Source organism: Punica granatum, chromosome 7 (genome assembly GCF_007655135.1).
Source record: "Punica granatum isolate Tunisia-2019 chromosome 7, ASM765513v2, whole genome shotgun sequence".
Lineage (NCBI taxonomy): Eukaryota > Viridiplantae > Streptophyta > Magnoliopsida > Myrtales > Lythraceae > Punica > Punica granatum.
This window is the reverse complement of record NC_045133.1, coordinates 15,142,194-15,156,790: the sequence shown is the minus strand read 5'-3', so window position 1 is coordinate 15,156,790 and position 14,597 is coordinate 15,142,194.

The window sequence follows — 14,597 nt, the reverse complement described above, 5'->3', positions numbered from 1 at the left end:
TTTTCTTAAGGGAAAATTAACACTCTATGGTATACTCCATGAGACATAAAGAACCGCACCGCTATTTTTTTCTTTACTTTTGGTCCTCAACCTTTAACATTTTTTTTTACTTTCCGGTCCTAAATTTTTTTTTGTCATTTTTATCCTCAACTTTCAATAATTTTTCATTTTAGTCCTACTGAAGGGAGGGAGGGGCTGGGCCGCAAATTGGCGATCCCGACCCCACTCCCGTGATTGTTGGCATCCTCTGCGAGTGTCGGTGACCACAGGGGTGGGGTATGGGTCGTCGATTGGCGGCTCCAGTCCCCGAGTTAGGCGGGATCTCCGGCGACCAGGGAGGTAGGGTCGGGGTTGTTGATTGGCGGCCCCAACCCCTCCTCATCCCTTCGGTAGGATTAAAGTGATAAATTCTTGAAAGTTGAGTATAAAAATGACAAAGAAAAAAGTTTAGGACCAGAAAGTAAAAAATGTTAAAGGTTGAGGATCAAGAGTGAAAAAAAGAGTAGCGGTGAGGCTCTTTACATCTCACGGAGTAAACTACGTGGTGTTAGTTATCATTTAAAAAAATACAGGATTCAATTTGTCCCAATTCCTAACCACAAGGAGGTTTTTACACTTTTCTAAAAAAAAATGATGAGATCGACTAAAGTAACGGTAAACTCTACGAGTCGACTCAGTAAAGTAACAGTAAACTCGATAAACTCTCGGGTAGATTTTTCAGATTAAGTAAACTCTATGAGTTGACTGAGCTTAGTTTTTAGATGAAAAAAGAAAAAAGCCCGGGCTCACTGAATGACAAGATATGAAGCAAATCCGTTAACACTCACAACATTTTACAATTAAAAAATAAAATATAAATACATAGTGTGCAAATTCTTTCTTCTTCACTTATCAAAAGAAAAAAAAAAAGTCTTCTTCAGTTCAATTCTTCATGAGTCTTCTCTCTTCCTCAGTGCTTTATTCTCATCTACTTTGGTTGCGTTAGTTTTGGACTTTATTGTACTTATATGGACTTGAAATTTAGTGGGGTTGGAGTTTAAGTGCTTAAAATTTTTATCCTTTTTCTGTTACAGTGTAATATATAGTTGAAGCCTAGAGTTGTATGCTTCTAGTTTACAAATCGAGTTTACGAGGCTTCTATTGAATCCACTTGAACTCTTGAGATTGATAACCTTGATTATGAGTCTCTGATTTCTATATATGCTATTCAATTTCCCGATATACTTTATGACTGCATAATGTAACAGCTAATTTATATTTCCTGCAAATTCACGAGGCGTACTTCTAACCGCTTCAGTCTAAAATCTATGGGGGTAAGGAAAATCCCTTAAAACCGGAAATTCGACTAACCGAAAAAACTGAACACTAAAAACCTAAAAGCCTTTATGAGTGATTTTTAAGGGAATGAAAAATCCACCAGAATATAATGGGGACCGATTGAGAATTCTTCCGGTATCTGAACTCACCCGAAATTCATATATATATATATATATATTATATTTCCACTAAAATCATTGAAAGATTGCTCAATCTTTTGAGAACTAATTATGTTGTAGTGTTATTATACACCTTAATTTATTTGCGTGGAAAAAAAAAAGAAAAATGTCAATTTTTTTAGTGATTCTCGATCGTTTTCAAAACTTCTTCAATTTTTCTCATTTTTTTCCACTTTCAGTCCCTGAAAAAACTGAAATAATGGGCGAGCAGTTTTTTTACTCCCAAATGGTTTTAGCTAGGGCGATTCTTTTGTTAAAAAAAAAAATCGGTCAGAACTAAACATGGCTCGAATAATTTTGAAAAAACCCACCCGTATTCACCGTTTTCACCCCTACTAGAACCATATATATTGTGTGACATAGGTTTATGTTTGTTTAGTCTCTCAGACTAGTCAAAGTTTAACCAACAATTCTTCCTGTAATAACATCCTTTAACTATTATCTTTCAATTGAGGGGTGAATTTTTAGGCCATTCTATTTTATTACGTAACATGGGAAATTACCAATGAGTAAAAGTGAAAAGTTCAAGGTGCAGTTTGGGACAATGAGAACTGCAGGGTGAAAAAGTAATCCTAATGCCATAGTTAGGGATGCAGATTGAAGCAATAGAAATTTTACGGAGCCCATTGCAAAGTCCGAATATTTTTTTTTATATTTTCTTCATTGATTCTACAATAATGGTTATACTTTTATATAACCATTATTGACATTGATGATTATATATTTTTTATAATGGTTATAACCATTATAAAAAAAATGGTTATATATATATTTTTATATTCCTTCATTGATTATTTATTATTACTGACATCGCGAACTATAACAGTATATTCTATAATAGAATCTCAACTTGTGTTCCGTGATGGAATATTAATTTAAGCCATTAGATCCCACCAACTTTTAATATCATCCGTTCATTATTTATATATTTTGTCCATATTATTTCTAGTCCTTCATATTGTCATTTTAAAATTTTCGCCTACAATACTATACCACTGTTCCTGAATCTTCCCATTATATGCATTTTACACCCATCATTGTCTCATCATTGAATCGGATCATAAAAATCGATTTTTAAAGAAATCGGTCTAATATAAGCTGGACACATTAGTGACACGTCAGCGACATATAAGCGGATTTTAATTTATGGACACGTCTACGACACGCCATCGACACATAAGTGACCTTTCAATTTTGTTGTACTTTACATGCGACTCGATGGATTTGTGACCCCATGACAAGATCTATGAATCAAAATGTTGTTTTTAATATTAAAAGAACTAGAAAAAACTAGCGTTCTACCGTTGAACATACTTTGGTTATAGAATAGTGCCAACTATATTACACTTGTTTAAGTATCACATGTAGTTACATTTTATTTGATTTGATTAGACAACATGAGACTTCATTGTTAGTATAAATGATTAATTTAGTTGAAGTATATAACGTTTACGTAATCATGTACAAATAGCTAGCCAAAACTCGTGTTTGACGGTGGATGTATTCAATTTTATTACTTTTAGTAGGGAGATAAGTAGATTTGAAAGAGACGAAGAATGCCAAATCACTCCAGTTAACTGTGTTATTTCTTGATTACTCCATTCTTTTTTATACTTCATAAAGAAGTAACAAAAAAGAGACGTGAGACTGGGAATATGAAAAGGCCCCGTACTCACTCTCTCTGGCCAAGAGAGGATCGGTTTACAATATAAACAATAAATAAAAAATAAACAAAATTAAAAATATAGAAGAAAGAAGAAAGATACATAGACAGATCGACTACATAGATTGATGATAATGATTTTACATGGGGGTGGCTTGGACGCGTGTTTTCATTTCAGTTTATTCTTCTCCATCACATCAAACGCCTTGTGAGATCGTGGACGGGCTAATTTTCCCAGTCCCTGATGTATACTTCTCTTTTTTAAAGCGTAATTAGAGTTTGTGTCCGGTTACAGAAAGCGGTATAAGTACTTTAAAATTTTTGATTTATTAGAATGATTGAATAGATATGGAACATAACTTTTTCTCTCATAATATATAGATAGTAAATAATTATTCGTGTTATTTGCTTTTTTCTTGTCACCAACACGTTAACTATATAATCAAGCAAATTTACACTTACAATTCAACTATTAAAAATCAACCATGCAGTCGCAACTATGAAAAGAATTCTTTGTGTATTAACATGCATGCTTATCACAATTATATAAAATGAACACAGTGAGTTCATGATTCGCATTTCGAGAATTTTTCAGGTAAATTACTTCGTAATTTATCGTGAAACATATAGTTTCTTAAACATATTTTTTACAATTAACTAACATTGCAGTTCTTGAATTAAAATAGTTTGCCATGAGTGGGAAGGATGGGAGAGAAACTAACATGAAAGTGGGGAAAATAAGTTGGGAAGAGGGAGAGAGAAATGGAAAGAAAAAGACAGAGAGAAGATTAAGCGAAATGATATATATATATATATGTATGTATATCTCAGATTATTTAATAGTTGGTTGACAATGTCGTATAATCGGCAATCAAAATTGTCAATTTTTTTACATTCAATTATTAGAATTTGAAAAAAAATGAGAAAATAAGAAAATGCCTCTCTTTATTATGCAATAAACATTATTATGTATTGTTCTCAAATTTTGTCTTTATAAGGGCAGTCTCAATCAAATAAAATTCTAAATTTTGTCAAATTATCAATTATACATTTATTCAGGGGAGAGTTACAGAAATATTCCTATAAATTTGCTCTTTTTTGACATCGAGTCCTATAAGTTTGATTTTACATTTTTCAGTCCTAAATGTTTGCTCCATTAGACACTTATGATCCAAATTGTGACTGACCGTTAACCGTTGCTGACATGGATGTAAACGACATTAAATCTTTCCACTTGTATAAAAAATGCTATTAGAATGATGGTTCTAAAAACTTTTCATTTTTTGAACTTGAGTCTAATAAGTTCAATTTTGAAAAAAACAGTTTTAAATCGTTTCAAAAAGTAACAGTCTCGGTTCATTCTATAACCGACCATTAACAGACAACGCTGTAAGAAAGCTTACAGTTTACAGTTAATATGGCACATGTTGACCAACTTTGTACGCCACTTCAAAAATATCTTAAAAATTTTAAAAAATAAAAATTAGAAAAGAAAATTCAAAAATTGAATAAGATTAACCAAAATTAAATAAAAAGTACAAAAATTCAAAAAAATTATTTCTTTAAAATTTTAATAAATATGAAAAGAATTTAAAGTTTTAGAAAAATAGAAGAAAAATTCAGTACAATTATTAAAATTAATTAAATTTACAGAAAATTATGAAAATTTTTTAAAAATAAGAAAATAGATAAAGAAATTCAGAAAAAAATAAAATAAAAATTCAAAAAAATATAGAAACTCTATAAAAAGTTCAAAACTTTTTAAAAGATTCAGAAAAATTAAATGAAAAATAAAAAATTAGGAAAACAATAAATAAAAAAATTAATATCCAAATACAACTATATCAAATTAAAAAAGTGGAAGATAATTTTCAAACTCTTCGAAGAATGGGAAGGGATTGGGTAATTACATAAAAGAAGAGAACTCAATATAAGTCTTGAAAAGTCTAGGATTATGCATAAAATATTAAAAAGAAAAATTCCAACCATGCATGATGAATTTTTATCTACAACATCATCAAAATTGAACACCTAAACCACACACACAAAATTGGAGAATCCTAAAATCCTACAAAAGTTTATGTGTGAGAAAAATAAAAAGTTGAAGAACTCACCTCCAAAAATCTAACCGCCGACATACCTCAAATAAACCGCATGCATGCTAAATTTGAAGAAATATAATAGTAGCAATAATTTTCATAGTCTGATCGGTCACGCTTTACGTGTGATACATTTACTATTTATAGCGCATTATACATAACAAAATATAGACAGTACATCATATCTTCATCTATAAAAAATAATATGGTTTGATTTGTTTTGAAGAACAAATATATAACAAATCTCATCTATAAAAAAAAATAAATCTATATCTATATGTTTTAGAAGAATTTAAAATTCATTTATAAAAATATTCAAAATTCGAGAAAATAACAACTGGTCCCATAAATATATATTTTGTATGTTTTAAAAATAAAACTAAAATTCGTTTTTCCAAAAAAATAAAAAAAAATTCAAGAAATTTATGAACAATCCCACAAATCTATGTTTATTTGTTTTAAAAATTTAAAACAAAAAATAAAGAAAACTAAAAAAATCGAGAAAATAATGATCATTTTCACAAATCTATATTTATATATTTAAAAAAATTCAAAATTTTAATTTTTTTAGAAAAACTTTACAAATCGAGAAAATTTCATTAAAAAACGGAGCGTTCTAGAGCCATTTGGCCGGCGTACCTTGATCATGCTTTCATATATATACTAGTCATGGAGCTCGTGCGTCGCACAAGATACTTCCAACAACCTGAAAAAAAAATAAAAACTCATTCAGGAATCATACGTGAAAAAAAAAGAATAAAATAAACAAGCATCTTTGCGTTTAGTAGTAGCAATACCTTTCGACAAACATCTTTTCATTTAGGGGTAGCAGTACCTTTCGAGATATGAAACTCACATCATCGATATTGAAAAAGAATATGAGAAAAAAAGTAAAATATTAGAGAAAAATAAAAAAAAGAATATTTTAGATAAAAATGAGAGACAAAATCGAAGCATAAATTTCATTAACTAACTTGCATCTGAGAATAAACATACATTTCAAGAGATCGCATCTAGTTGTAGACGTACTCTTTAAGAGCTGGACAAACTTATGTTTTGTGTATGATAATCCATATTTATAACTATACTACAGAATCTAGATAAAATATAATCTAATTTATTTTTCTTTTTTCGGTGAAGAAATCATATTTGTTTTGAAAAGAAATATAATTTATATATCTGTAAAATATTATCTAATTTATTTTTAAAGTAGATATCAATAAAAGCATATAATTTATATATACTTTTTTCCTATATATACATTAACAGATGTACACGTAGCCATATATCAATACATTTATATTATGTATGAATATAAACTAATATTTACTTACTTTGATGTTAATATTTATGTAATGAAATATAATGTTTTATTTCAAAAATTCATGATTATTAAATAATATTTATATATCTATACATTATAATAAATCATCTCATTTATTTCAAATACATTTATGTTATATAAATTTTAAAAATTAAAGAAATCAAATTTTACGATGAGATATCATTAAAAAAAATTTAATTAAAAATAATTTTGACACTAAAAAATAAATAAATAAAACCTAGAAGACTCCTTTGAGAAATAATATATAATATATACTTATTGTGATGTTAATATTGATATGATGAAATAATAATTTTTATTTAAAAATTTAAGATTATTAAATAATTTCTATACACATAATAAAATCTTCTCATTTATTTCAAATACATTATGTTATATTTTATTTAAATTATAAAATTAAAGAAATCAAGATATCAGATTTTATGATGGGATATCTTTAAAAGATATTTTTATCAAAAATAATTCCAAAAATAAAAAATGAAAACCTAAAAAATCCCTTTTGAAAAAAAAATCATATTGGCTTCAATTAGAAATACCATAATATCCAAAAGCTTTTGTGATATTCTCGGGTCTTCTTAAATGAAGTATTACAATCGAAAAATTATTTTAGAATAATTTTTGCTAATTTTATAATAAAAGATAATTTTATATAAATTTTAAAATTAAACAAATCAAGAAATCAGATTTTATGATGAGAAATCTTTTAAAAAATATTTTTTCATCAAAAATAATTCCGAAAAACCTAAAAAGTTCAATTCGGAAAATTCATATTGCCTTCAATTAGAGATAACTATAGTATCCAAAATTTTTTGTGATATTCTCGATTTTTTTAAAATGCAATATTATAATTGAAATTTGTTATTTTCGATAAAAAATGAGAGACAAAATCGAATCATAAATTTAATCAGCTAACTTGCATATAAGAATAGAGATGCATTTCGAGAGATCGCGTTTAGTTGTAGACATATTCTTTGAGAGCTAGATAAATCTATGTTTTTGTGGATGATAATCCATATTTATAACTATCGTACAAAATCTAGATAAAATATAATTTGATTTATTTTCCTTTTTTCGGTGAACAAATCGGATTTGTTTTGGGAAGAGAATATAATTTATATATCTATAAAATATTATCTAATTTATTTTTAAAAATAGATATCTATAAAAACTTATATATACTATTTCTTCATATATATGTATACGCTAAAGGTTGTACAAGTAACCATATATTAATATATTTATATTATGTATGAATATATACTAATATTTAGTTATTTTAAAGTTAATATTTATGTGATGAAATATAATGTTTTATTTCAAAAATTCATGATTATTAAATAATATCTATATATAAAAAATAAAATCTTCTCATTTATTTCAAATATTTTCTTGTTATATAAATTATAAAAATTAAAGAAATCATATTTTATGATGAGATATCTTTAAAAAAAATTTAATGAAAAATAATTCCGAAAATAAAAAATAAATTAATAAAACTTAGAAAACTCCTTTGAGAAAACAAATGATACTATATACTTATTTTGACGTTAATATTGATTTGACGAAATTTTAATTTTAATTTTTAAAATTTAAGATTATTAACTAATAACTATACATATAATAAAATATTCTCATTTATTTCAAATACATTATTTATATAAATTTTAAAATTAAAGAAATTAAGAAATCAGATTTTATGATGAGATATCTTTAAATAATATTCCTTTATAAAAAAATAATTCCGAAAATAAAAGGTGAAAACCGATAAAATTTCTTTCGAAATATTCATATTGGCTTTAATAAGAGATACCATAATATCCAAAAGATTTTGTGATATTCTTGGTCTTATTAAATGAAATATTATAATTCAAAATTATTCTAGAAGATTTTTTTCTAATTTTATAATAAAAGATAATTTTATATAAATTATAAAGTTAAAAAAAATCAAGAAATCAGATTTTACGATGAGAAATCTTTAAAAAATATTTTTCTATAAAAAAATAATTCCGATAATTTAAAAATAAAAAGCTAAAAATTCTATTCGGAAAATTCATATTGCCTTCAATTAGAGATAACCATGGCATCCAAAATATTTTTTGTGATATTTTCGGTCTTTTTAAATGGAATATTATAACATAAAATTCTTATTTTCGATAAAAATGAGAGATAAAATCGAAGCATAAATTTAATCAGCTAATTTGCATATAAGAATAGACATACGTTTTGAGTGATCGCGTCTAGTTATAGACGTATTATTTAAGAGTTGGATAAACCTATGTTTTTAAGTATGATAATTCATATTTATAACTATCGTACAAAATCTAGATAAACTATAATTTGATTTAATTTTCTTTTTTCGGTGAACAAATTGGATTTATTTTGAAAAGAGAATAATTTATATATCTATACAATATTATCTAATTTATTTTTTAAAATAGATATTTGTAAAAACATATAATTTATATATACGTTTTCTTCCTATATATATTCACATTAAATGTTGTACATGTAACCATATATTAATAATATTTAATTATTTTGGTATTAATATTTATGTGATGAATGATAGTGTTTTATTTCAAAAATTTATGATTATTGACTAATATCTATATAACTATATATATAATAAAATATTCTCATTTATTTCAAATACATTATGTTAAATTAATTATAAAATTAAACAAATCAAGAAATCACATTTTATGATGAGATATCTTTAAAATTTTTTTTTATCAAAAATAGTTCCTAAAATAAAAAATGAAAACCTGAAAATTTCTTTCAGAAAATTCATATTGCGTTCAATTAGAGATACCATAGTATCCAAAAGATTTTGTAATATTCTCGGTCTTTTAAAATGAAATATTATAACCGAAAATTAATCTAGAAGATTTTATTGTTAATTTTATAATAAAAATAATCATATATAAACTATAAAATTAAAGAACTCAAGAACTCAGATTTTATGATGAGAAATCTTTAAAAAATAAAAACCTGAAAAATTCCATTTGGAAAATTCATATTGTGTTCAATTAGAGATAATCATAGTACCCAAAAGACTTTGTGATATTCTCGGTCTTTTTTAGATGGAGTATTATAACCGAAAATTATTCTGGATGATTTTGTTGCTAATTTGATAATAAAACATAATTTAAAATTTTAAAAACTCAAAAAATCGAGAAAATTCCATTAAGAAACGGAGCGTTCTGATGCAATATTGCCGGGCCACCTCGTATCTTGCTTTCATATATATATATATATATATATTGGGTAATTATATTGCTATGTATATATGTATATTGATTTGCGAGGAATTGAATAAGTGGGCAATAATGACATTTGCATGTTGGACCTAACGGAACAACATGTGATGATATAAACAAATAAAGCACAATAATTTTATCTACGATTTGATTTGGAACAAAAAAAAAAAAGGGTCAGGCTGGGTATTAATCAGGCTAGGCCGCGAAAAGAAAAAAAAACTTTTTTGGTATTTTTTTATTCGAAATATCTCTTTTTGAGATTTTTTTAATCTAAAATAAATAGGATTGTTTATCAAAATTGTATATGTTAAAGTTGTATATATCAATATAATAAAATACTATCTAAATACTAAATGACATGACATTATTACATTAGTTGCACTGGGATACAGCCGAAAGGTTAGGTAACCCACCCTAATTTGTGCCACCATTAACTGCATAAATTGAGTCAACAGGGTCTCAATATAAACGATGTCATCAAATCTCAATACTTATATATTATTATCACGCATCTCCATTACAATTATTCTTGGATAATAATGACATATGGCATGTGTCTTCTGACCGCCTCGATATAATTCTTTGTCAATTTTTTTTTTGCAGCATATATTATTAGGCGCATGCGACGTGTATACGACATTCTGGTATACATATCTATCCAGACTTAACAAACCGCAAAAGTCGGACCGGACTCTATCACAAGTAGTCCAGATTATTGGATTAAATTCAGATCACAGCACTAATCATTTGGAAGAAATAGCTGATGCAGTAAAATCATGAACAACTTAGTACGTATTGCCGCTCTAACTTGGATATCACTGTTAGCATTTCTTTAGTCCTCTCAGCATGCTTGTAATGGAGTAAAAAAAGTATTTACCAGCGTCTTTTGTATCTGAAGGATAATTTTAAGCAAAAATGATTTTTTAAATTAATCATGGAGCTTTTTTTCTTTCTTTTTTTTCTCTCTTTTTGGTCACATCACGAATATCCTCAATTTATTGATTGAGATTAATTTTATTTAAAAGTTAGTTTGGTCCTGACTAGGATGAAATTATAAAGTTTTAGGATAACTACTACTTTCTACTCTACAAAATTAACTTTGTTACAGATCTCATAAGTCATACACATATATCTATCTGGACTTAAACGAACAGCGAAAATCAGATCAGACCGCATTACAGGAGTCTAGTTCAAGTGGTTTTAGGTTCAAATATATCATCTTATCGAAAACAAATGCTGATTATTTAGAAGACAAAGCTTGCGCAATAAATATGGTGGACAACTATAGACACCTAATTACCGGAAATTTCAAAAATTACATACTCCTGGATGGTTGATTAGATATTACTTAGAAATTTTGGGCCAACAAAGTGTTGGCATAGTTTCATGATTTTGGGCTTATTTTAAATGAGATGATTTTTGAAGGCTCATGAATTAGTCCATTAGTTGGTCAACATTTGAAGGCCGATTTATTCACATCTTATTAAAGAAGAAAAGCCCAAAATTAGCCCGTTATCATCTTGACTGAGGCTGAAATTTTATGGATCAAATTTGAAACACTTGAAAATAGAAATAGGAAAAAGATGCGGCCTGAATTGAAAAGTTGATAAATTGAGCATTAATCTCATGAGCTGACAAAAATATCTTCATTTTGGCCGTGAGATGAAGAATGGGACAAAAGATGGAGACCCAAATGTAATGAAGGGCTGTGCTGCAAATGAAAAAAAGAAAAAAGAAATTAAATTGGATTTTAACCGGCCTATTTCATTTGTGAAAGTAATTGAGGCACGAGGCTAATCTATATCTTATATATTTGTTCCGCCTAAAATGGACCGCAATCTCCGGCCTACACATGGCAAGACAAGTGTACTAGGAGTGTCAGGGCGCCGTCCCAAAATAATGGCAAAATTGCAGCTAGCCTCACCTACTTACAGCGTAATTACTCGGTCCATGAGATCCGTAGGTGCAAGTGGTAGCTGGGTTTCGTGGATATGATCAATGTATCATGGGTATGTCAAATGTGTTAGACGATGAAATAGTCTCTAGGAATAGATCGTCGAAGTTCTTCCCACGAGCGTGTGACTTGTACACCTTGAAGCTTTGGGATAGAAGGAGCGGCTAATCAGCTAGCTCGAGCATTATGCAACTGAACTGCTTGCTGATCTGCACAAGATGCAAGTTACCCAATTGATGCAGCTGAAAGTCAACAGAACTTCTAGCCCTTAAGCTGAAGTGAAGAAATTGCCCAATCCTTGCTCAAAAGCGAGAAACGGTGGAGAAGATGGAATCAAGAGCTCCGAACACACGGTGAAAGATGTAGTACAGGAATCTAGTCTATTCGAAAGGGCATGGTCCGATAAACGAGATATTGAAAAGTGCTGAATGGATAATGAGATATTGAAGAACTTTATGGAATTGAAACGACACGAAATGGAAAAGAAAAGTAACAATACGTTGGCGTAGAACTGGTTTGTGTTTATGTTGCTGAGAGAATTACAATGATGGCACCTTTTAACTCTTATAGGGTGAAATTAGGAACCACAATTGAGCAGAAATTCGGCTTTATTAAAAGGAAATAAGCAACAAAAAGCAATAAAATCATGCTGCACTAACAACTAGCTAAACTAAGAAAGTGAATATCCTCTATGGCTAATTACATAGAAACTTCCTAGTCATAATATTTTACATGCTAAACCCTCTAGAAATCTCCATATGGATGACCTTCTTCTCATGGAAATATCCCTAGCCGTCATAATTAGGGCACCGACCACTCCTTCATTGACATAGTTGCGCACATCAATCCAAGCAGGGAAATAAATTGAACTTGTTCCCATACTCGGCTAATGACCGAACGTGTACCTCTAACTCTCATTGTCTGGTGTGCAAGTCGAGGAAATGTCTCCCGCTGCCATGTAGAGCCATGTATCTGTCTCCATGAATGTCCAGATTCGTGTAATAATACCGTTTAGGAAAAAATCAAAACTCCTCCCTTAGTGCGAGCTAATAGCTAACTCTCGGCTAACTGATCTGATCAGCCCAGCTAAAGCATCTCATGACTTCTTCCTCGAATTCCCTCCCCACCAACGGCTGTTCTAGTAGGGTAGTGCCGTGGACTCTTGAGTCAGGTCTTCAAGTCCTCGATCATGGACCGCCTCATAACACGGGCATCCTTGAATATCCAAAAATGCAAATATAAAGTCATGGGCCTTGAATGGACCCGAATTTGCCTAATTGAGCTCACCAAATCATTGCATCCGTCACGGGCTTGTAACGACCATTAGATGCGAAAAACCGGTGTAAACAAAATTATAATCCATAAACAATATATAATATATGGAACAACTAATCAAGTTTCGCTATGTGTAATATTTGGCCTCTCTACCTTTCACCATGTGTCACCAAGCGTTACCCTGTATTGCCATGTGTCCAAGTTCCCATTTAGTTTTCACCATGTGTTGAAATTCTTTAATTACATATAACAAATGATTTATAAAATTCATGTTAAAATTGCTATTTAAAAATAATTGTTCACCTTAATTAAAAATATTACTTATATAAAACAAGATTTAAAAAAATATTTTCGAACCCCTTAATACAAAAATAATTGCTATTCTAAAAAAAAATTTCACCTTAATTTCATAAACTTAAATATTCGAATCTATGTAAAATACTAAAAGTTGGGTCAAAGTATCGATAAGTGCAAAGTAGAACGAATGAGGCTTCCCATTACGTGACCGTTTGTCTGACCACCTATAACCATGTCACAAGCAGCACAATGTTATGTTGAAATGACGTTTCACCAAATCGAGATTATTTCCTGTCATGGAAGACGAAAAAATTAATATAGTAAATTTATTAAACTATTCATATTGTGCAGGGTGTTTTACATTTTAGTTAAGGCACACAAAAATATTAAATCTTCAGGAAAATATATAATATTAGTTAGTTAAGATGTTTAATATTAACAGTAATGAAGATACAAGTCATTTTTATAGAGTTGTACCAGTACCTTTCTTGACTATCGCAACCATTCGAGCCCGCACATATAAGCAGGCCATGTCTAGTAATATATATAATGCCTGAAACAATTCATCAGGTTCCATTACATGCAATCTTTGGTCTCTTTTTTAGCTTCTGCCATGTGTCGCCAAGTGCCTTGTGTTGCCATGTGTGATGTGTCCAAGTTCACATGTATTGAATGTCTTTATCACATAATTTACTATTTCAAATAAAAGCACATAAATCTCTCCCTCACATACCCAAACTCTTTAATTACGCATAACAATTAATTTAAACAAATTCACCTCAAAATTGCTATTTAAAAATAATAATTATCCATAATTACAAATATTTCTTACATAAAACAATTGATTTTTAAAAAATTCATCTTCGAACCCCTTAATACAAAATTAATTGCCATTCTAAAAAAATTATTCACCTTAATTACGTAAACTTAATTATTCGAATTGGTAGAATTACTGCTTTGTATAAACTTAATTAAACGAAAAAATTATTTTAATCGAACTTAAGATTCGAATCTATATATAATATATAATCCCTTGAACAGTTAACCAGGTTCGACACATATAATCATTGGCCTCTCTAACTTCTGCTATGTGTTGCCAAGCGTTGCCATGTCTTGCCATGTGTCCAAGTTCCCATGTGATGTGAGTTTCCTGCCCATGAGTTTTTTTGAGATATTGGAGCACTCACATTGCTGTATCTCACTGCTGA